The sequence below is a fragment of the Hyla sarda genome, chromosome 1 (assembly GCF_029499605.1).
Source record: "Hyla sarda isolate aHylSar1 chromosome 1, aHylSar1.hap1, whole genome shotgun sequence".
Classification (NCBI taxonomy): Eukaryota; Metazoa; Chordata; class Amphibia; order Anura; family Hylidae; genus Hyla; species Hyla sarda.
The window spans coordinates 499,455,572-499,481,030 of NC_079189.1; the positions used below are offsets into that span (position 1 = coordinate 499,455,572).

Below are 25,459 nucleotides of genomic sequence, written 5' to 3' on the forward strand. Positions count from 1 at the left end.
GCCAGAACAGCAAAAAAAAAAAAAAAACACATGGCATACCATTTTGGAAATTAGACCCCTTGAGGAACGTAACAAGGATTAAAGCGAGCCTTAATACCCCACAGGGGTTTCACGACTTTTGCATATGTAAAAAAAAAAAAAAAATTTCACTAAAATGTGTGTTTCCCCCCAAATTTCACATTTTTGCAAGGGTTAATAGCAGAAAAGACCCCCCAAAATTTGTAACCCCATCTCTTCTGAGTATGGAAATACCCCATGTGTGGACGTCAAGTGCTCTGCTGGCGCACTACAATGCTCAGAAGAGAAGGAGCGCGATTGAGCTTTCGGGAAAAAAATTGTTTGGAATGGAAGTCAGGGGCCATGTGCGTTTACAAAGCCCCCCATGGTGCCAGAACAGTGGAACCCCCCACATGTGACCCTATTTTGGAAACAACACCCCTCACAGAATTTAATTAGGGGTGCAGTGAGTATTTACACCCCACTGGCGATTGACAGATCTTTGGAACAGTGGGCTGTGCAAATGAAAAATAAAATTTTTCATTTTCACGGACCACTGTTCCAAAAATCTGTCAGACACCTGTGGGGCGTAAATGCCCACTGTACCCCTTATTACATTCCATGAGGGGTGTAGTTTCCAAAATGGGGTCACATGTGGGTATTTTTTTGGGGGGGTTTATGTCAGAACCGCTGTAAAATCAGCCACCCCTGTGCAAATCACCAATTTAGACCTCAAATGTACATAGTGCGCTCTCACTCCTGAGCCTTGTTGTGCGCCCACAGAGCATTTTACGCCTACATATGGGGTATTTCCGTACTCAGGAGAAATTGCGTTACAAATTTTGGTGGTCTTTTTTTCCTTTTAACGCTTGTGAAAATAAAAAGTAAAGGGCAACACCGGCATGTTAGTGTAAATTTTTTTATTTTTTCACATTAACAAGCTGGTGTAGCCCCAACTTTTCCTTTTCATAAGGGGTAAAAGGAGAAAAAGCCCCCCAAAATTAGTAGTGCAATTCCTCCTGAGTACGGAGATACCCCATATGTGGCCCTAAACTGTTTCCTTGAAATACGACAGGGCTCCGAAGTGAGAGAGCGCCATGCGCATTTGAGGACTAAATTAGGGATTGCACAGGGGTGGACATAGGGGTATTCTATGCCAGTGATTCCCAAACAGGGTGCCTCCAGCTGTTGCTAAATTCCCAGCATGCCTGGACAGTCAGTGGCTGTCCGGAAATGCTGGGAGTTGTTGTTTGGCAACAGCTGGAGGCTCCGTTTTGGAAACACTGCCATACAATACATTTTTCATTTTTATTGGGGGGACAGTGTAAGGGGGTGTATATGTAGTGTTTTACTCTTTATTAGGTGTTAGTTTAGTTTAGTGTAGTGTAGTGTTTGTAGGGTACATTCACACTGGCTGGTTAAGGTGAGTTTCTCGCTAGAAGTTTGAGCTACGGCGAAAAATTTGCCGCAGCCCAAACTTGAAGCAGGAAACTTACTGTAAGCCTGCCCGTGTGAATGTACCCTGTACGTTCACATGGGGGGGCAAACCTCCAGCTGTTTCAAAACTACAACTCCCAGCATGTACTGACAGACCGTGCATGCTGGGAGTTGTACTTTTGCAACAGCTGGAGGCACACTGGTTGGAAAACCTTCAGTTAGGTTCTGCTACCTAACTCAGTATTTTCTAACCAGTGTGCCTCCAGCTGTTGCAAAACTACAACTCCCAGCATGTACTGATCGCCGAAGGGCATGCTGGGAAATGTAGTTATGCAATAGCTGGAGGTACGCAACTACAACTGCCAGCATGCCGAGACAGCTGATTGCTGTTTGGACATGCTGGGATTTGCAGTTTTACAACATCTGGAGGGCTACAGTTTTAGAGAAAACTGCAAAGTGATCTCCAAACTGTGGTCCTCCAGCTGTTGCAAAACTCCTATTCCCAGCATGCCCTGACAGCAAACAGTTGTTTGAGCATGCTAGGAGTTGTAGTTTTGCAAGATTTGGAGGGCTACAGTTTAGGGACCACTATATAGTGGTCTCAAACTGTAGCCCTCAAGCTGTTGCAAAACTACATATTCCAGCATGCCCAAACCGCTGTCTGGGCATGCTGGGAGTTGTAGTTTTGTAACATCTGGAGGGCTACAGTTAGAGACCACTGTATAATGGTCTCAAACTGTACCCTCCAGATGTTGCTAGGCAACTCACCGGCTTCCGTCGGATCCAGCCGCACGTCATCGCCGCCCGCCGATCTCCGTCGCCTGCAGCCTCCGACACCCGCCCGGATCGGTAAGTGGATCTTCGGCGCCGGTCCCCGTGGTTTCCCCGTCCTGCCCCGCCTATTGTTGGTGGGCAGGACGGGGAAAACGAAAGTAAACCCCCCCGCCCCCGATCTGCTATTGGTGGTCGCGTCTAGACCACCAATAGCAGGGATAGGAGGGGTGGCACCCGTGCCACCTCACTCCTATCGCTTTAGGGGGATCGTGGGTGTCTTAGACACCCGTGATCCCCCTTACTTTCCGGGTCACCGGGTCACTATAGACCCGTAATGACCCGGAATTGCGCAAATCGCAAGTGTGAATTCACTTGCGATTTGCCGCGATCGCCGACATGGGGGGGTCTGATGACCCCCCTGGGCATTTGCACGGGATGCCTGCTGAATGATTTCAGCAGGCATCCCGCTCCGATCCCCGCCCGGCGCACGGCAGGGACTAGAACTGCTCATGATGTAAATGTACATCCCTGGTCCTTAAGACCCAGGGTGTCGGGATGTACCGTTACGTCATGGGTCCTGTAGGGGTTAAAGCCCCAGCAGTGATAGACTGCTCATCCCAAAGCCCTGCCACCTCTCCCTGCCCCCACACTAAATATTATCTGCATCTGCCAGCCAAACAGTAAAATCATACTTTACCATTACAGTCTGGCAGCAGGATCTTTAACTCCTTGGGGACTCAGGGTTTTTCCGTTTTTGCACATTTGTTTTTTCCTCCTCACCTTTTAAAAATCATAACCCTTTCAATTTTGCACCTACAGCCCCATATGATGGCTTTTTTTTGCTCCACCAATTCTACTTTGTAAGGACATCAGTCATTTTACCCGAAGATCTAGATCGAAATCCCCCCAAAAAATCATTGTGCGACAAAATTGAAAAAAAATGAATAAACGCAATTTTTAAAATTTTGGGGGCTTCCATTTCTACGCAGTGCATTTTTCGGTAAAAATGACACCTTATCATTATACTGTAGGTCCATACGATTAAAATGATATGCTACTTATATAGGCTTAATTTTGTTGTACTTCTGGAAAAAATCATAACTACATGCACGAAAATTTAAATGTTTAAAAATGTCCATTTCTGACCCGTATAACTTTTTTATTTTTCCACATATGGGGATGTATGATTGCTCATTTTTTGCACAGTGATCTGAAGTTTTTATTGGTACCATTTTTGTTTTTATCAAACTTTTTGTTCGCTTTTTATTCATTTTTATTATGGTATAAAAAGTGACCAAAAATACGCTATTTGGACTTTGCAATTTTTATTACGTGTAGGCTAGTGACCATGCAGTTTAATTAAGGATGTATTTTGATAGTTTGGACATTTACTAACGCGGCGATACCACATATGTTTATATTTATTTACATTTTTTTTTTTATGGGAAAAGGGGGGATTCAAACTTTTATTAGGGAAGGGGGTTAAATCACATTTATTAACTCTTTTTTAACACTTTTATACTCCCATAGGGGACTATAACATGCAGTACATTGATTGCCAGCACTGATCAATGCTATGCCGTAGCATTGCATTGATCAGTGTTATCGGAGGTCGATTGCTCAAGCCTGGATCTCAGGCTTGGAGCAATTAATTGCCAATCAGACGCGTAGAAGGCAGTTAAGGGACCCTCCACTTGTGTCCCAGCTGATCGGGATACCGCGGTTTCACCACGGCAGTCCCGATCAGCACGACTGAGCTGCTGGGAATGCCTCTTTTCCATTTTAGATGCAGCGTTCAACTTTGATCGGTGATGTCCAGTATTAGCCCTGGGTCCCGGCTACCTTTAGCCTCCACGTGACCCCACGTTATATCGTGGGAGCGGGTGCAGGGCGTACAGGTACGCCCTGCATCCCCAAGAGATTAGAACTCTCTGGTAATCTTTGCAAGAGTATTGCAGTTAGGAAATGCCCTGAAAGTCATTTAGACTGCATGGGACTTCCGGTACCACAATGACAAAGTATGATTTAATTCTCCAGCCTGCACTGTTTTACTTTTGGGTCGCAGAGATTGCCTTATTGGTTCATCCCTAAACAAACATTCGGAAGTTATGCTAGAACATACATATACACATATATACACACATACGTTACGTAAGAGTGTTGGCTTTCTGTTGTCACCTATCGGAAGAAGCGTTCCTGCAAGTCAATGCTTGACCTCTTTAAGAATTGTAAAACATTACTGGAAATTGTAAGCATAACCAAAATCTCTCCTGGAAGGCTTAATATTTTTAAATAGAAGTCATTTACAAATCTGTATAACTTTCTGGCACCAGTTGATTTGGGGAAAACATTTTTGAATTTTTCCCCCCTCTGGTGTACCCCTTTAAAGGTGAAATTACAGCATAGTATATAGTATGTTAGTTCAGTTTTTTTTTTTTTCTAGTTACTGTAATTCAGATTTTTATAATAACTGGGACATTTTACTTTCAACTTGTTAAAGGAAGATGGTCACCAGTTCCCCTGCACTATAACCCCATTCACCGGGTTATAGTACGGGTGAACAGGAGACCGATGCGGGGTCTCGGACTGCTATACCTACCTGCAGTCCAGCGCCCTGTTCCTCCAAAGGTCCCCCTCTTCCAGCGCTCACTTGCACTTTGAGGCGGCCCTCCGGCTAGATTAAAATATTCATAAGCGCCGGTCACGTGAGCGCTCGTGCCTTCTGAGCGCTCACGTGACCGGCGCTTATGAATATTTCAATCTAGCCGAAGGGCTCGCCTCAAAGCGCAAGTGAGCGCTGGAACAGGGGGACCTTTGGAGGAGCGGGGTGCCAGACTGCAGGTAGGTATGGCAGTCTTCTGTTCACCTGGACTATAACCTGGTGTATTGGGATATAGTGCGGGGGAACTGGTGACCATTTTCCTTTAATTAACTATTGAATTGCAACATTACATAACATAAAATACCTTCGCTTTTCTACATCGTACTGCTCACTGTTCATACTCTGCACAATGATAGACAATGAATATATGTTTTAACAGGAAAGCTCTACACTGCCCCCTGCTGTAATAAATAATTATTTTATCAAAGTTTGATAGTAAACTGTAATGTAGTGTTTTCCAAACAGCGTGTCTCCAGCTGTTGCCAAACTTCATCTCCCAGCATGCCCGGACAGCCTTCGGCTGTCCGGTCATGCTGGGAGTTGTAGTTTTGCAACAGCTGGAGACACGCTGTTTGGAAAACACTGCTGTAATAGATGTTGCATGTCTCTCTTTGACCCCTCCTACCTGTGTTGAATAGCAGGATACCTACAAGCTATATAAGGGTTAGACCTTACGCACAAGTATATTTTGACCTTGGAAACTATGTGAACTCCATTTACTCACTACGGGGAAAATTTACTATTTCTGTACTACTACATGCGCTATTATAGTTCAAAAAAGTTGCGGCGATTGTGGTGGCCGTGTGACTAATTTATCCATTATCACATGGCACCTAATGAGTTTGGCGCATGGTCGCATCAGCTCAGTGTAGATGCTTTTGTAGGGCTGGCGGGAGTTCGTCTGAGTTAACTTAAAAAGGTGTCATCGTGCGCCAAATTTGTGACTTTTCGAAACAAAATTCACACTTCATAAATCCATTACCACTTCACAAAGGGGGAGAGTCATCAAAACCTGTGTAGAGGTAAAGCTGACCAGTTGCCTATAGCAACCAATCAGATGGCTACTTTCATTTTTCAGAGGCCCTTTATAAAATGAAAGAAGCGATCTGATTGGTTGCTATGGGCAACTGGTTGACTTTTCCTCTGCACAAGTTTTGATAAACCTCCCCCAAACTGTTCTAAATAAGCCCACTTTACAGTCAGGATTTGGAAGAGCGCTAAATAAAAAGTTGCACGCAAAATAAGCGACACTTTGATAAATTCCCCCTCCCTATCAGGGCCGGATTAATGTAGGGGCGGATGGAGCTGCCGCTCCAGGCCCTTACATTAAAATAGGCCCAGTGGCCTGCACAGGCGGCCCGCATAGGCCGCCCAGACCGGTGACCCACCTCCCGTTCTGCCGCCAACACCTAACGCTAACAGAGACCCCACAACCCCCCCCCCCCCCGCTCCCCACTATCTTACAAAACACCTAACGCCGTCATTATATGTGAGGGGCACATGTCAGGGGGGCATTATATGTGAGGGGCACATGTCAGGGGGGCATTATATGTGAGGGGCACATGTCAGGGGGGCATTATATATGAGGGGCACAGGACATGGGGTATTATATATGAGGGGCACATGACAGGGGGACATTATATGTGAGTGGCACAAGACATGGGGTATTATATATGAGGGGCACATGACAGGGGGACATTGTATGTGGGGGCACATGACAGGACCCCCCCCCCCTGTCATGTGTCCATATAATGCCCCCCTGTCATGTGCCCCTCTTATATAATACCCCATGTCCTGTGCCCCTCATATATAATGACCCTCATATATAATGCCCCTCATATATAATATCCCATGTCCTGTGCCCCTCATATATAATGCCCCTCATATATAATACCCCATGTCCAGGGGGCATTATATGTGAGGGACACATGTCAGGGGGCATTATATGTGTGGGGCAAATGACAAGGGGGCATTATATGTGGGGGCACATGACAGGGGCCCCCCTGTCATGTGCCAATATAATGCACATATAATGCCCCCCTGACATTTGCAGCTTACTTATAATACCCCCTGCCCTGTGCCCCTCATATATAATGCCCCCTGTCATGTGCCCCCACATATAATGCCCCCCTGTCATTTGCTCCCCACATATAATGCCCCCTGACATGTGCCTCTCATATATAATGCCCCATGTCCTGTGCCCCTCATATATAATGCCCCTCATATATAATACCCCATGTCCAAGGAGCATTATATATGAGGGGCACATGTCAGGGGGCATTATATGTGGGGGGGCAAATGACAGGGGGCATTATATGTGGGGGCACATGACAGGGGCCCCCCTGTCATGTGCCTGTATAATGCACATATAATGCCGCCCTGACATGTGCCCCTCATATATAATGCCCCATGTCCTGTGCCCCTCACATATAATGCCCCCTGAAATGTGCCCCTCATATATAATGCCCCATGTCCTGTGCCCCTCACATATAATGCCCCCTGACATGTGCCCCTTATACATAATGCCCCATGTCCTGTGCCCCTCACATATAATGCCCCCTGTCCTGCCCCCTCAGGGGGCATTATATTTGAGGGGCACAGGACAGGGGGCATTATAAGTCAGGGACATATGTCAGGGGGCATTATATGTGCATTATATGGGCACATGACGGGGGGTGGGGGGCTGTCCTGTGCCCCCCACATATAATGCCCTATGTCCTGTGCCCCTCACATATAATGCCCCCTGAGGGGCATTGTATGTGAGGGGAACATGACAGGGTGCATTATATGCGAGGGGCACAGGACAGAGGGCATTATTATTATGTGGGGGGAACAGGACGGGTTGTCATTAATATATGTGGGGGCACAGGATGGGGCATTATTACCATATATGAGGGGCACAGAGTGTTTTGCATTTCAGAGGTATGGGCCGGCATTTATCATTGTAGGTGTATGTGAAGCATTTTTACACCTTTTTTGTGTGCTGTAATGTGTAGGAGCATCAAATTTATTAAAAGGTAGCAGACCATTTGATACATTTTGTGCAGGTCACATTTTCTAAAATTTCACTCTTCACATACACCAAAAAGCTTAGTCTGGGCTGGTGTAATTTTAGAGACTTTTCAGTGGTTTTGCGCATTTTTTGTGCCTTTTCACAAAAAGGTGCAGTTCATAAAACCCTTCCATATTATGTGTATTGCCAAAATCAGTGGATTACAACTCAAGCGCAAAAAAGGAACAAATAAACCCTGCTTGCGCCTTTTTTTGCACAATTTTTAGACACACAAAAACAGTCTAAAGACAATTATACATGTCGGCCATAGTGTATATTATAAGGAATTTTGGGGTAGTATGGTTTTTATGGGCCACATAATTACGGTATTGTATTCAGAGGGTGCATGTTACGCCGAGCGCTCCGGGTCCCCGCTCCTCCCCGGAGCGCTCACAGCGTTCTCCTATTCGCAGCGCCCCAGTCAGACCTGCTGACCAGGTGCGCTGCGATAATGTTCCCAGCCGGGATGCGATTCGCGATGCGCATCCCGACTCGCTTACCAGACTCGTTCCCCGTCTGTGCTGTCCCGGAGCGCGCGGCCCCGCTCCTTAGGGCGCGCGCGCGCCGGGTCTTTGCGATTTAAAGGGCCGGTGCGCCACTGATTGGCGCATGAGGTTTTAATCAGTACCTTCACCTGTGCACTTCCCTACTTATACCTCACTTCAGGGGCGGACACAGACAGCAGAGGGCCCCTGTGCAAAGAATATGCCTGGGCCCCCCCCCCCAGGTAATATGTTTGCTAGGTAAGTGGGTAGTACGTTTGCAAGTAGTACATTTGCTAGTTAGGTATGTAGAACATTTTCTAAGTAGGTAGGCAAGTAGTAAATTTTCAAAACATATAGGCAGTTAGTAAGTTCAGTTGGTAGGGAGGCAGGTAAAAGGTTTGGTGCTAGGTAGGTAGGCAGGTATAAGTTTGGTTGGTAGGTGGGTAGCCACATAACATTTGGTGGGTAGGCCCTTAGTCCAGTGTTTTCCAAACAGGCTTTGGCTGTTTGGGCATGCTGGGAGTTATAGTTTTGCAACAGCTGGAGGCACCCAGGTTGGGAAACAATGGACTAAGGACCTACCTACCAAACCTGAGTGCCTCCAGCTGTTGCAGAACTAAAACTCCCAGCATGCCTGGACAGCTAAAGACTATCCGGGGAATGCTAGAAGTTGTAGTTTTGCAACAGCTGGAGGAGCCCAGGTTGGAAAATACTGACTAAGGAGGTGTTTTCAAAACAGTGTTTCTCCAGTAGTGTTGAGCGGCATAGGCCATATTCGAATTCGCGAATATTCGCGAATATATGGACGAATATTCGTCATATATTCGCGAATATTCGCATATTCGTTATATTCCCGTTTTATTTTCGCATATGCGAATATTCGCGTATGCGAAAACTATCATATGTGCATATTAGCATATACAAAATTAACATACGCGAAAATTCGCATATGTGAAAATTCGCATGTGCTAATTTTCGCATATGCGAATTGTCGCGCACCAGTCTCACACAGTAGTATTAGAGCCTTCTTTACACCACACAAGCTGGAAGCAGAGAGGCATGATCACTGTGATGTGTACTGTGAAAAAAAAAAAAAAAAAAAAAAAAAAAAAAAAAAAAAACGAATATTCGTAATTACGAATATATAGCGCTATATTCGCGAAATTCGCGAATTCGCGAATATGCGATATTCGCGAATAATATTCGAATTGCGAATATTCGTGAGCAACACTATTCTCCAGGTGGTCCAAAACTACAACTCCCAGCATTCCAGGACAGTCTATGAATAGTGAGTACAGCTCTGGAGTATAATACAGGATATAAATCAGTACATAAGTAATGTAAAGTGACCCTACATTCACCGCAATAGTGACATCTTGTACAACGGGTGGCACCCATTGTGCAAAATCTAACTATTGCAATAAATGAAGGGTCACTTTACATTACTTATGGTGGAAGCAGCAGGTCACTCACCTCGTCTCCTAAGGAAACTTTTAGATTCGACTGTTGTGATGCTCCTCAGGTTCTGTTATATGAATGGCGGCTCTGGAGTATAATACAGGATATAACTCAGGATCAGTACAGGATAAGTAATGTAATGTATGTACACAGTGACCTCACCAGCAGAATAGTGAGTACAGCTCTGGAGTATAATACAGGATATAACTCAGGATCAGTATAGGATAAGTAATGTAATGTATGTACACAGTGACCTCACCAGCAGAATAGTGAGTACAGCTCTGGAGTATAATACAGGATATAACTTAGGATCAGTACAGGATAAGTAATGTAATGTACACAGTGACCTCACCAGCAGAATAGTGAGTACAGCTCTGGAGTATAATACAGGATATAACTCAGGATCAGTACAGGATAAGTGTCACGATGCCGGCTGGCAGGTAGTGGATCCTCTGTGCCAGAGAGGGATTGGCGTGGACCGTGCTAGAGGATCGGTTCTAAGTCACTACTGGTTTTCACCAGAGCCCGCCGCAAAGCGGGATGGTCTTGCTGCGGCGGTAGTGACCAGGTCGTATCCCCTAGCAACGGCTCAACCTCTCTGGCTGCTGAAGATAGGCGCGGTACAAGGGAGTAGACAGAAGCAAGGTCGGACGTAGCAGAAGGTCGGGGCAGGCAGCAAGGATCGTAGTCAGGGGCAACGGCAGAAGGTCTGGAATCACAGGCAAGGAACACACAAGGAACGCTTTCACTGGCACTAGGGCAACAAGATCCGGCGAGGGAGTGAAGGGGAAGTGAGGTGATATAGGGAAGTGCACAGGTGTAACACTAATTGGAACCACTGCACCAATCAGCGGTGCAGTGGCCCTTTAAATCGCAAAGACCCGGCGCGCGCGCGCCCTAGGGAGCGGGGCCGCGCGCGCCGGGACAGAACTGACGGGGAGCGAGTAAGGTACGGGAGCCGGGGTGCGCATCGCGAGCGGGCGCTACCCGCATCGCGAATCGCATCCCGGCCGGAGGTAGTAACGCAGCGCCCCGGGTCCGTGGAACCGACCGGGGCGCTGCAGTGAGGGAAGTGTAGCGAGCGCTCCGGGGAGGAGCGGGGACCCGGAGCGCTCGGCGTAACAGTACCCCCCCCCTTGGGTCTCCCCCTCTTCTTGGGGCCTGAGAACCTGAGGATCAGACTTTTGTCCAGGATATTGTCCTCAGGTTCCCAGGACCTCTCTTCTGGACCACAACCCTCCCAATCCACTAAAAAAAAAGTTCTTCCCCTGACCTTTTTAGAGGCCAAAATCTCTTTGACAGAGAAGATGTCCGAGGAGCCGGAAACAGGAGTGGGAGGAACAGATTTAGGAGAAAAACGGTTGAGGATGAGAGGTTTAAGAAGAGAGACGTGAAAGGCATTAGGGATACGAAGAGAAGGAGGAAGAAGAAGTTTGTAAGAGACAGGATTAATTTGACACAAAACTTTAAAAGGACCAAGATAGCGTGGTCCCAACTTATAGCTCGGGACACGGAAACGGACATATTTAGCGGAGAGCCATACCTTGTCTCCAGGGGAAAAAATGGGAGGAGCTCTTCTTTTCTTATCTGCGAATCTCTTCATGCGAGAAGAAGCCTGTAAGAGAGAATTTTGGGTCTCTTTCCATATGGTGGAAAGATCACGAGAAATTTCATCCACAGCGGGCAGACCAGAGGGCAAGGGGGTAGGGAGGGGGGGAAGAGGGTGACGGCCGTACACCACGAAAAACGGAGATTTGGAGGAAGATTCAGAGATTCTGAAATTATACGAGAATTCGGCCCAAGGTAGAAGATCTGCCCAGTCATCCTGGCGGGAGGAAACAAAATGTCGTAAATAGTCACCCAAGATCTGGTTAATTCTCTCTACTTGTCCATTGGATTGAGGATGGTATGCAGAAGAAAAATTTAATTTAATCTTGAGTTGTTTACAGAGAGCCCTCCAGAATTTAGACACAAATTGGACGCCTCTATCCGAGACGATCTGTGTAGGCAACCCGTGAAGACGAAAAATGTGTACAAAAAATTGTTTAGCCAACTGAGGCGCTGAAGGAAGACCAGGAAGAGGGATGAAATGTGCCATTTTGGAGAATCGATCAACGACCACCCAAATAACAGTGTTGCCATGGGATGGGGGTAAGTCAGTAATAAAATCCATACCAATCAGAGACCAAGGTTGTTCGGGGACAGGTAGAGGATGAAGAAAACCAGCGGGCTTCTGGCGAGGAGTCTTATCCCGGGCACAGATAGTGCAGGCTCGCACAAAGTCCACCACATCAGTCTCTAGAGTCGGCCACCAATAGAAGCGAGAGATGAGTTGCACAGATTTCTTGATGCCCGCATGACCTGCGAGATGGGAGGAGTGACCCCATTTGAGGATCCCAAGGCGTTGGCGTGGAGAAACAAAGGTCTTTCCTGGAGGAGTTTGCCTGATGGAGGCTGGAGAAGTGGAAATCAGGCAGTCAGGAGGAATGATGTGTTGAGGAGAGAGTTCAATTTCAGAGGCATCTGAGGAACGAGAGAGAGCATCGGCCCTAATGTTTTTATCAGCAGGCCGAAAGTGAATTTCAAAATTAAATCGGGCAAAGAACAGAGACCACCTGGCCTGACGAGGATTCAGCCGTTGGGCAGACTGGAGGTAGGAGAGGTTCTTGTGATCGGTGTAAATAATAACTGGAAATCTTGATCCCTCCAGCAGATGCCTCCATTCCTCAAGTGCTAATTTAATGGCTAGAAGCTCTCGATCCCCGATGGAGTAGTTCCTCTCCGCCGGAGAGAAGGTCCTGGAAAAAAAACCACAAGTAACAGCATGCCCGGAAGAGTTTTTTTGTAGAAGGACAGCTCCAGCTCCCACTGAGGAGGCATCAACCTCCAATAGGAAGGGTTTAGATGGGTCAGGTCTGGAGAGCACGGGAGCCGAAGAAAAGGCAGACTTGAGTCGTTTAAAGGCGTCTTCCGCTTGAGGAGGCCAAGACTTGGGATCGGCATTTTTTTTTGTTAAAGCCACAATAGGAGCCACAATGGTAGAAAAATGTGGAATAAATTGCCTGTAATAATTGGCGAACCCCAAAAAACGTTGGATGGCACGGAGTCCGGAGGGGCGTGGCCAATCTAAGACGGCAGAGAGTTTATCTGGGTCCATTTGTAGTCCCTGGCCAGAGACCAAGTATCCTAGAAAAGGAAGAGATTGGCATTCAAACAGACATTTCTCTATTTTGGCATAGAGTTGATTATCACGAAGTCTCTGAAGAACCATACGGACATGCTGGCGGTGTTCTTCAAGATTGGCAGAAAAAATCAGGATATCGTCCAGATATACAACAACACAGGAGTATAGTAGATCACGAAAAATTTCATTAACAAAGTCTTGGAAGACGGCAGGGGCGTTGCATAGACCAAAGGGCATGACCAGATACTCAAAGTGTCCATCTCTGGTGTTAAATGCCGTTTTCCATTCATCCCCCTCTCTGATGCGGATGAGATTATAAGCACCTCTTAAGTCCAGTTTGGTAAAAATATGGGCACCTTGGAGACGATCAAAGAGTTCAGAGATGAGGGGTAGGGGGTAGCGGTTCTTAACCGTGATTTTATTAAGACCGCGGTAGTCAATGCAAGGACGTAGAGAGCCATCTTTTTTGGACACAAAGAAAAATCCGGCTCCGGCAGGAGAGGAGGATTTACGGATAAAGCCCTTTTTTAAATTTTCTTGGACGTATTCAGACATGGCAAGAGTCTCTGGGACGGACAGAGGATAGATTCTGCCCCGGGGTGGAGTAGTGCCCGGGAGGAGGTCAATGGGACAATCATAAGGCCTGTGAGGAGGTAGAGTCTCAGCTTGTTTTTTGCAAAAAACGTCCGCAAAGTCCATATAGGCCTTAGGGAGACCGGTTACATGAGGAAGCACAGGGACACGGCAAGGTTTACTGGGAACCGGTTTTAAGCAGTCCTTGGAACAAGAGGGCCCCCAACTCTTGATCTCCCCAGTGGACCAATCCAGGATTGGGGAATGGAGTTGAAGCCAGGGAAGTCCAAGAAGGATTTCAGAAGTGCAATTGGGGAGGACCAACAGTTCAATCCTCTCGTGATGAGATCCGATGCACATTAGAAGGGGCTCCGTGCGGAAACGTATAGTACAGTCCAATCTTTCATTGTTTACACAATTGATGTAGAGGGGTCTGGCGAGACTGGTCACCGGGATGTTGAACCTGTTGACGAGAGAGGCCAAGATGAAATTTCCTGCAGATCCAGAGTCCAAGAAGGCCACAGCAGAGAAGGAGAAGGCAGAGGCAGACATCCGCACAGGCACAGTAAGACGTGGAGAAGCAGAGTAGACATCAAGGACTGTCTCACCTTTGTGCGGAGTCAGCGGACGTCTTTCCAGGCGGGGAGGACGGATAGGACAATCCTTCAGGAAGTGTTCGGTACTAGCACAGTACAGGCAGAGATTCTCCATGCGGCGTCGTGTCCTCTCTTGGGGTGTCAGGCGAGACCGGTCGACCTGCATAGCCTCCACGGCGGGAGGCACAGGAACAGATTGCAGGGGACCAGAGGAGAGAGGAGCCGGGGAGAAGAAACGCCTCGTGCGAACAGAGTCCATATCCTGGCGGAGCTCCTGACGCCGTTCGGAAAAACGCATGTCAATGCGAGTGGCAAGATGGATGAGTTCATGTAGGTTAGCAGGGATTTCTCGTGCGGCCAGAACATCTTTAATGTTGCTGGATAGGCCTTTTTTAAAGGTCGCGCAGAGTGCCTCATTATTCCAGGATAATTCTGAAGCAAGGGTACGGAACTGTACGGCATACTCGCCAACGGAAGAATTACCCTGGACCAGGTTCAACAGGGCAGTCTCAGCAGAAGAGGCTCGGGCAGGTTCCTCAAAGACACTTCGAATTTCCGAGAAGAAGGAGTGTACAGAGGCAGTGACGGGGTCATTGCGGTCCCAGAGCGGTGTGGCCCAAGCCAGGGCTTTTCCAGACAGCAGGCTGACTACGAAAGCCACCTTAGACCTTTCAGTGGGGAACTGGTCCGACATCATCTCCAAGTGTAATGAACATTGGGAAAGAAAGCCACGGCAAAACTTAGAGTCCCCATCAAATTTATCCGGCAAGGATAGTCGTATTCCAGAAGCGGCCACTCGCTGCGGAGGAGGTACAGGAGCTGGCGGAGGAGATGATTGCTGGAGCTGTGGTAGTAACTGTTGTAGCATAACAGTCAGTTGAGACAGCTGTTGGCCTTGTTGCGCAATCTGTTGTGACTGCTGGGCGACCACCGTGGTGAGGTCAGCGACAACTGGCAGAGGAACTTCAGCGGGATCCATGGCCGGATCTACTGTCACGATGCCGGCTGGCAGGTAGTGGATCCTCTGTGCCAGAGAGGGATTGGCGTGGACCGTGCTAGAGGATCGGTTCTAAGTCACTACTGGTTTTCACCAGAGCCCGCCGCAAAGCGGGATGGTCTTGCTGCGGCGGTAGTGACCAGGTCGTATCCCCTAGCAACGGCTCAACCTCTCTGGCTGCTGAAGATAGGCGCGGTACAAGGGAGTAGACAGAAGCAAGGTCGGACGTAGCAGAAGGTCGGGGCAGGCAGCAAGGATCGTAGTCAGGGGCAACGGCAGAAGGTCTGGAATCACAGGCAAGGAACACACAAGGAACGCTTTCACTGGCACTAGGGCAACAAGATCCGGCGAGGGAGTGAAGGGGAAGTGAGGTGATATAGGGAAGTGCACAGGTGTAACACTAATTGGAACCACTGCACCAATCAGCGGTGCAGTGGCCCTTTAAATCGCAAAGACCCGGCGCGCGCGCGCCCTAGGGAGCGGGGCCGCGCGCGCCGGGACAGAACTGACGGGGAGCGAGTAAGGTACGGGAGCCGGGGTGCGCATCGCGAGCGGGCGCTACCCGCATCGCGAATCGCATCCCGGCCGGAGGTAGTAACGCAGCGCCCCGGGTCCGTGGAACCGACCGGGGCGCTGCAGTGAGGGAAGTGTAGCGAGCGCTCCGGGGAGGAGCGGGGACCCGGAGCGCTCGGCGTAACAATAAGTAATGTAATGTATGTACACAGTGACCTCACCAGCAGAATAGTGAGTACAGCTCTGGAATATAATACAGGATATAACTATTATAATTACTAGGTTCACACTGAAAACTCTCCAGACAGCAATGCATTTCTGAGCGGATCAGCAAAAAGATCTGCACGGTCCTAGCGCCGCCCAAAGGGCTAGCTTCTGGAGATTCATCAATGTGAACCAAGCCTTATACATGTGAGAAGGGAATTATACATGTGAGCAGGGGATTATTATAATCCTCCACTCACATATATGTAACATCTCCCCATCACATGTATAATCTAATAATCTCCTCCTCACATTTATAATCGCAAAATCAGATTATACATGTGAGGAGGGGACTATACACATGTGAGGGGGGATTATACATGTGAAGAGGGGACTATACATGTGAGGAGGGGACTATACATGTGAAGAGGGGACTATACATGTGAAGAGGGGACTATACACATGTGAGGAGGGGACTATACACATGTGAGGAGGGGATTATATACATGTGAGGAGGGGACTATACACATGTGAGGAGGGGACTATACACATGTGAGGAGGGGACTATACACATGTGAGGAGGGGATTATACACATGTGAGGAGGGGACTATACACATGTGAGGGGGGGATTATACATGTGAGGAGGGGACTATACACATGTGAGGGGGGGATTATACATGTGAGGAGGGGACTATACACATGTGAGGGGGGGATTATACATGTGAGGAGGGGACTATATACATGTGAGGAGGGGATTATACATGTGAGGAGGGGACTATATACATGTGAGGGGGGGATTATACATGTGAGGAGGGGACTATACACATGTGAGGAGGGGACTATATACATGTGAGGAGGGGATTATACATGTGAGGAGGGGATTATACATGTCAGGAGGGGATTATACATGTCAGGAGGGGATTATACACGTTAGAGGATTATTATAATCTTCCCCTCACATATATTTATCATATCTCCCTCACATGTATAATCTGATAATCCCCTCCTCACATTGATAATCCCCTCACATATGTAATATCATAATCAGAGTATATGTGAGGGGATTATACAGGTGAGGAGGGGATTATTATAATCCTCCCCTCACATATATGTATTATCTCCCCCTTACATGTATAATCTGATAATCCCCTCCTCACATTTATAGTCCCCTCACAAATATAATCTCCTAATAAGATTACATGTGAGGGGGTAATCAGACTATACATGTGAGGGGAGGATTATAATAATCATTATTATCCTCCACTCACATGCATAATTTTTTCCTCCCACCCCACACACAATCGCAACCCCCCCAATCCTCACCCCACCCCCCTGCCAAACAACCCCCTACCCCTCAACTCACATGTAATCCAGATGATATACCGGTCCATCTGGCGGTGAGTGACGCTGCAGCATGGAGGCCATGTGGGGGCTGTAATTCACTGATAGAGAGGAGTGGAGGACTCCTCTCTGCTCCGCTCCTTTCATCTCTATGATGCCCGCGGCCCGCCGTGACGTCGCACGTCACGTCAGCGGGCGTGACTATTTCCCAGGCAGCCACAGCGGTCCTGGGATAGTGGCTGCCTGTGGAAGATTGACGGCGGAGGCGGCAGCAATGAGTTAAAAAAAAAGGTAGCGGGCGGCGGTGGTGGTGGGCCCCCTCCCTCAGTCAAAAATTTTTAAGCCTGGCCCGCCTGTTTCCCAGCCCGCCTGTCATGACCAGAGCCCCGCGTGGGGCAAAAGGGGCTAGCTGCTTTTGGGCCCCCAGGAATGAGAGGGCCTGGGGGAGCTGCCCCTTTTGCCCCGCGTTAAAGACGGGCCTGGCCCCAGCGGTCAGTGAGTGACTGTCACTCACTGACTCGCTAATAGTTTCAGTTCCGGCTGGGCCCCCCTGGCTCCTGGGCCCCTGTGCAGCTGAACAGGCTGCACATATGGTATGTCCGCCCCTGCCTCACTTCCCCTGCACTCCCTTGCCGGATCTTGTTGCCATTGTGCCAGTGAAAGCGTTTCCTTGTGTGTTCCTAGCCTGTGTTCCAGACCTCCTGCCGTTGCCCCTGACTACGATCCTTGCTGCCTGCCCTGACCTTCTGCTACGTCCGACCTTGCTCTTGTCTACTCCCTTGTACCGCGCTTATCTCAGCAGTCAGAGAGGTTGAGCCGTTGCCGGTGGATACGACCTGGTTGCTACCGCCGCTGCAAGACCATCCCGCTTTGCGGCGGGCTCTGGTGAATACCAGTAGCAACTTAGAACCGGTCCACCGACACGGTCCACGCCAATCCCTCTCTGGCACAGAGGATCCACCTCCAGCCAGCCGAATCGTGACAGTGCATGGCAAGGTTATATTCAGAGAGCACAGTATGTGGTAGTATTATAATCAGAGGGTACAGTGTGTTGTAGTAATATATTCAGAGGTTACGGTGTGTGGCGGTCTTATATTCAGAGGATACAGTGTGTAGTAGTATCATATTCAGAGGGTACAGTGTGTGCCAGTATTATATTCAAAGGATATGGTGTTTGGCAGTATTATAATAATTATTGTTTTCATATAGAGGATCAGAATGCGCTGACATAGTGAGGAGCCATCTGGATATCAAGTTCTGCTGAGTGAACATTTAGCTGAAACAAGTCCTGGTGGTATGTACCATCTGAATTAGATAAGAAAAGACTATAGAGAAGACGTCACCTGTAGTAACAGATTTTATAGTGTATTCTCTTCACTATAGAGAAGACGTCACCTGTAGTCACTTATTTCATTGTGTATTCTCCTCACTATAGAGAAGACGTCACCTGTAGTCACTTATTTCATTGTGTATTCTCCTCACTCTAGAGAAGATGTCACCTGCAGTCACTGATATCATTGTGTATTCTCTTCACTATAGAGAAGACGTCACCTGTAATCACTGATATCATTGTGTATTCTCCTCACTATAGAGAAGACGTCACCTGTAGTCACTTATTTCATTGTGTATTCTCCTCACTATAGAGAAGACGTCACCTGTAGTCACTTATTTCATTGTGTATTCTCCTCACTCTAGAGAAGATGTCATCTGCAGTCACTGATATCATTGTGTATTCTCTTCACTATAGAGAAGACGTCACCTGTAATCACTGATATCATTGTGTATTCTCCTCACTATAGAGAAGACGTCACCTATAGTCACTTATTTCATTGTGTATTCTCCTCACTATGTCCTATCAGAGCTGGAGTCACTTGTAAGTTCTGCAGTAATGATGGGTGAAACAACAACTCCTAGCATAGCCTTACCCCATACTTAAGGTCATACTGGGAGCTGTAGTTTTAAATGGTAAATTTTTTTTTAGCACTTTCCCATTCTGTGGCAATTGGTATATTTGATTATTATACTGGAAATAATTTTCTACAACATGCTGAAAAAAATCAGGGCCTATATCCCTTAATGTTATGCTTTTGCAAATATTCATCCAGTTGCTTTTTAAACGTCTTTACAGACTGTAATAAGATCATATCTGCAGGCAGAGGATTCCACATCCTTATTGTTCTTAGTGTAAAAAAACATTTCCTTTGCCTTAGACAAAATCTCCTTTCTTCCAGTATAAAAGTTGCTGAGTTGCCCATGGCAACCAATCAGATCACTTCTTTCATTTTTTGAAAAGGCCTCTGGAAAATGAAAGAAGCGATCTGATTGGTTGCTATGGTTAACTCAGCAATTTTTCCTCTGGACACTAACATTTATTCAGCTATCCTGGTAATTTAATGTGCATAAAACATGTGACGGATGCGCTTTATTTGTGTTAAGAAAAATTACTTTGTGTTGCATTTTCATTTTATATATTCCGATAAAAAGGCCCATCAAAATCTTCAGCACCAGGCCCATGATCCTCTTAATCCGGCCCTGCTCCCTATGTAAACTCCACATGCATTTGCAATCATGGAAGTGACACCATTATTCAGGATACATGCGATATGAATGCTACACTAACAATATGCAATATAAAGTCAATATATTGGGGGGGAAAAAGTTGCATCCGTGGTTTAACAGCATAAACAAAAAAATAATAATAATGTAGCCAGCACCTAAACCCAATACACGGGTGCACGCTGCTGTGGCAAGTACAAAACATGTAAAAGAAAAGAAAATGGCAGCAGCATACTTGCTTAGTAACCAAAAAAAAACTTTTTTTTTTTTAGATCAACTGAAAAAAAGTTTTCCACGGGAGTACCCCTTTAACAGAAGAAAATGACATAAATCAGCTTCTAAGAAGGTTTTCCCTGCATTATTAATGAGACGAGTCCCTTGTAACAATTTGGGTTAACATCATTGATTTCTTGTGAATCTAAGGAAGCGTAGCAGAGTTTGCCATTGGGAATTTCGTTTTGAACCTACTTGGGAGAACAGATGCAACTGTACTGCATAACTGTTAGGCCATGTTTATATATTTGATGCAATAGACGTAGATATTTTGAAGTGGATAAAAAAAAATGTTATATATTATTTCACATTGTCGATACACAAAACATTTGCTTCTGTTTTATTTATGTGAATGAGGCTTGAAGAAATCCATGCACTAGCTGCAGAAACAACTCTATTTTGATGTAAGGAATGGATTTTTCTTCAATGACTCTTATATGTCTTAAAGGAAAACTCCAGAATATAAAAAGTATCCTACATACTGCCAGCAGAAAAAAAATAAAGATGTACATACCTTCCTTTGCTCCCCTGGGTAACCATCTCCTGTCTCCGCCATGATCCTCTTCCTGGTTGCCAGTGGTCGGCGAGTCATACTTCGCTCAGCCAATCACTGGCCGCAGTGAAGTCCCGATAGGCGTTTTGACACGCCTACACGCCCCCTACACGCCTACACACCCCCTCCATGTATCTCTATGGGAGACCCTGAGATATAATGTTTGTGCATCTCGTCATTTCTTGCTTGTATCGCCTATGGACTCCATGAAATGAAAGTTAAAGAACAATTAGAGAACAATTTATGAACACTTGATTTTTTCAGAAATAATATAATCTACATCAATCATCATTTGAATATTTTTTTTGTAAGGGGTACACCATGCCATTAGAACAGTGTTTTACAAAATAACCAAAGTATATCAACATAAAACCTTTAACCTTTATCAGGTACATTTACGTGGTGATTAGCGATGACTTCCTGCATCACCACGTACATGTACCTGATGGATTTAAATGTCACAGCGCCACCGGGCGCTGTGACAGTTTATTGAGCTTAGCTGTGCTGCACAGCCAAGCCTCCCTGAAGCCGGCCAGGGACCAATCGCTGCGCTTCAATCCTGAGTTAACCCTGTAGTCACTGTGGTCACTGTGAAAGCAGATCGCTGATGGCTGCCATGGCAACCGAAGGCCTGACAGTGGCCTCTGTTGTCATGGCAACAGAAGCAAATCAGCCTTTACCTAAGGTAGAGACTGATCTGCTATCATATGCCTGTCAGTGTCAAACTGACAGACATAACAACAAAGAAAAAAGGGGGCTCATCCTAATATGAAAGCTCCCCTAAATTATATATATATATATATATATATATATATATATATATATTAATATGAACTAAAATATAAAAAAAGTATATAAATTTGGTATTGCCATAATCGTATCAACCTGCAAAGTTAACATGTCATTTATACCGCATGACAAACGACCGATACAAATTTATATAAAACAACTGCAGAATAGTTTTTTTTTATGTATACCACAGCATAAAAAAAATAAAATAAAAAACGATCAGAGTGTCACATGTAGCCGAGAATCATACCAATGAAAGCGTCAACTTGTCTCCCAAAAATATTTTTTGGGTTTAGATCAGGACTCTGGGCTGGCCATTTCATTGTTTCAATGTCTTCAGTTTCAAGGAACTGCTTTACCAGAACTCTAACATGTAGTGTTGCTCGCGAATATTCGCAATGCGAATATGCAAATTTAGCGAATATATGATGAATATTCTTCCATATATTTGCGAATATTCACAAATTCGAATATGGCCTATGCCGCTCAACACTACTAACATGCCGCTCCACCATTCACCCACCTTTCTCACACGCTGCTCCTTGCTTGCAGCGTGTGAGCCGGGGGGACTCGATCCACGGCTGGCCGGCGCGATGACGTCACATCATCGCACCGGCGCCCGGAGATCATGCCCCTATGGCTCGCACACTGCTAGCAAGCAGTAAGCTTTAGTAAGCCAGTAAGTAAAACTTAGGGGGCACATAAAAGGGGAAATTTAATATGAAGGGCACATCCCCTTATAAGTGAGGGGCACATGATGGGGAGGGGGAGAGGAACATTACAGGGGGGCATTATTAGTGAGGAGCAGATGACAAGGGGGCATTATCAGTGAGGGGAACATGACGGGGGGCATTATCAGTGAGGGAAACATGACGGGGCCATTATTAGTGAGGGGCACATTACAAGGGGGCATTATAAGTGTAACTGTCACATGCCTCTCACATATAAGGCCCCCTGTGCTGTGCCTCTCACATATAATACCTCATGTCATGTGCCCTTCACATATTATGCCCCCTGAGGGGGTAGGACAGGTGGCATTATATGTGAGGGACACAGGACAAAGGACAATATTATTATGTGGGGGGAACAGGACAGACATTTTTACTATGTGGGGGGCACAGGATGGGTCATAATTATTGTTATATGTGGGGGCACAGAATGGGGCATTATTGCTATATGTGAGGGCACAGAGTGTTTTGCATTTCAGAGGTATAGTGTATATTATAAGGAATTTCTGGGGTGATACGGTTTTTATGGGCCACAATACGTTATGGTATTGTATTAAGAGGGTGCACTGAACGGTAAGGTTATCTTCAGAGAGTGCAGTGTGTGGTAGTATTATATTCAGAGGATGCAGTGTGTGATAGTATTATATTCAGAGGATACAGTGTGTAGTAGTATTATATTCGGAGGGTGCAGTGTGTTGTATATTCAGAGGGTACAGTGTGTAGTATTATATTCAGAGGATACAGTGTGTGATAGTATATTCAGAGGATAAAGAGTGTGATAGTATTATATTCAGTGCATACAGTGTGTGGTAGTATTATATTCAGAGGGTACGGTGTTTGGCAGTACTATATTCAGAGCATACAGTGTGTAGTAGTGTATTCAGAGGGTACAGTGTGTAGTAGTATTATATTCAGAGGCTACTGCGTGTTGTAGTATATTTAGAGGGTACAGTATGTCAGAATTATATTTAGAGGGTGTGTGCCAGAACTATATTCAAAGAATAAAGTGTTTGACAGTATTATAATAATTATTGTTTTCATATAGAGGATCAGACTCCGCTGACATAGTGAGGAGCCAATGGCATCTGGGCGTCAAGTTCTACTGAGAGAAGATTTAGCTGGAACAAGTCATGGCGGTAAGTACCAGCTGAATTAAATAAGGAAGACTATAGAGAAGACGTCACCTGTAATCACTGATATCATTGTGTATTCTACTCACTATAGAGAAGACGTCACCTGTAGTCACTGATATCATTGTGTATTATCCTCACTATAGAGAAGACGTCACCTGTAGTCACTGATATTATTGTGTATTCTCTTTACTATAGAGAAGACGTCACCTGTAGTCACTGATATCATTGTGTATTCTCCTCACTATAGAGAAGACGTCACCTGTAGTCACTGATATTATTGTGTATTCTCCTCACTATAGAGAAGATGTCACCTGTAGTCACTGATATCATTGTGTATTCTCACTATAGAGAAGACGTCACCTGTAGTCACTGATATCATTGTGTATTCTCCTCACTATAGAGAAGACGTCACCTGTAGTCACTGATATTATTGTGTATTCTCCTCACTATGTCCCATCAGAGCTGGAGTCAGTTGTAAGTTTTGCAGTTATGATGGGTGAAACAACAACTCCCAGCATAACCTTACCACTGCTGAGGTCATACTGGGGGCTTTAGTTTTAAATGGTAAAAACTTCTTTAGCACTTTCCCAACGGGACACTGCTGCAGCAGATTTTCTGTGCTGAATTCCGCACTGGAAATTTAGACATGTGAACATAGTCTAAGAGTCTTAACCTGTTAAGGACCCATGACGTACCGGTACGTCATGAGTCCGCTCCCGTTCTATAACGCGGGGGGCCACGGCGTGGCCCTGAGTCATAGCGGGTCGGGCCCAGCCTCTAACAATGGCCAGGACCCGTGGCTAATAGCGCACGGCACCGCCCTTTAGACGCGCCGTTCAAAACTGATCGCCGTGTCTAAAGTGAAACTAAAACGTTGCCGGTTAGCTCAGGGAGCTGTTCGGGATCGTCACTGTGAAATTGTACCTGAGTGTGGGAGAGAAAAACGGAGAGACCGACACAGGCGCCTTGTGCGTTACCACTAGACAGGAATAACAGATAAAAACAAACACAGTGAACGGGCAGGAATTGCCCCTTAGGTAATGGCCGCTCACCTTGAGCGAATAAGGTATTCGCATATAACCCACACCGTGGGTGACAGAAGGATCGGAACTGCTGCTGAGCCTGGGTCCCAGGAAAGGAAAAGATCCGATCCTGATGGAAGTGGAGGCGGAGAAGGAAAATATGACCCTTACAGAGGCGCTGCTAGTTCCAGAGTAATGTAGAAGCCAACCAGAGGTATTGGTAAAACACCGGAGTGGTTTATTAGAGCATAAGAAGACAATGAAGTACACAGATGACGCGTTTCGGGGAGCAACCCCCTTCCTCAGATCAGTCTGATCTGAGGAAGGGGGTTGCTCCTCCGAAACGCGTCATCTGTGTACTTCATTGTCTTCTTATGCTCTAATAAACCACTCCGGTGTTATACCAATACCTCTGGTTGGCTTCTACATTACTCTGGAACTAGCAGCGCCTCTGTAAGGGTCATATTTTCCTTCTCCGCCTCCACTGTGAAATTGTGGCATCCCGAACAGCTTACAGGACAGCCGGAGGGTCCCTACCTGCCTCCTTGCTGTCCGATCGCCGAATGACTGCTCAGTGCCTGAGATCCAGGCATGAGCAGTCAAGCGGCAGAATCATCGATCAATGGTTTCCTATGAGAAACCATTGAATGATGTAAAAGATCAGTGTGTGCAGTGTTATAGGTCCCTATGGGAGCTATAACACTGCAAAAAAAAGTGCAAAAAAAGGGAATAAAGATCATTTAACCCCTTCCCTAATAAAAGTTTGAATCACCCCCCTTTTCCCATTTAAAAAAAACCAAAAAAAACTGTGTAAATAAAAATAAACGTGTGGTATCATTGCCGCATGCGGAAATGTCCGAATTATAAAAATATATCATTAATTAAACCGCACGGTCAATGGCGTACGTACAAAAAAATTCCAAAGTCCAAAATTTTGTATTTTTGGTCACTTTTTATATAATGAAAAAAAATGAATAAAAAGCGATCAAAAAGTCCGATCAATACAAAAATGGTACCGCTAAAAACTTCAGATCACGATGCAAAAAATGAGCCTTCATACGCGGAAAAATAAAAAAGTTATAGGGGTCAGAAGATGACAATTTTAAACGTATACATTTTCCTTCATGTAGT

General features: G+C 46.2%; 1 long non-coding RNA gene across 1 annotated transcript in view; it reads left to right on the plus strand.

The window, feature by feature from the left end:
- Positions 1-23,292, plus strand: part of LOC130288996 (uncharacterized) — a 62,534-nt gene extending 39,242 nt beyond the window's left edge. Inside the window, exons 2-3 of the long non-coding RNA XR_008847462.1 lie at positions 18,484-18,568; positions 23,219-23,292. This is a non-coding gene — a long non-coding RNA (uncharacterized LOC130288996). The remainder of the gene's footprint in view (positions 1-18,483; positions 18,569-23,218) is intronic.
- The last annotated feature ends 2,167 nt before the right edge of the window (positions 23,293-25,459 follow it).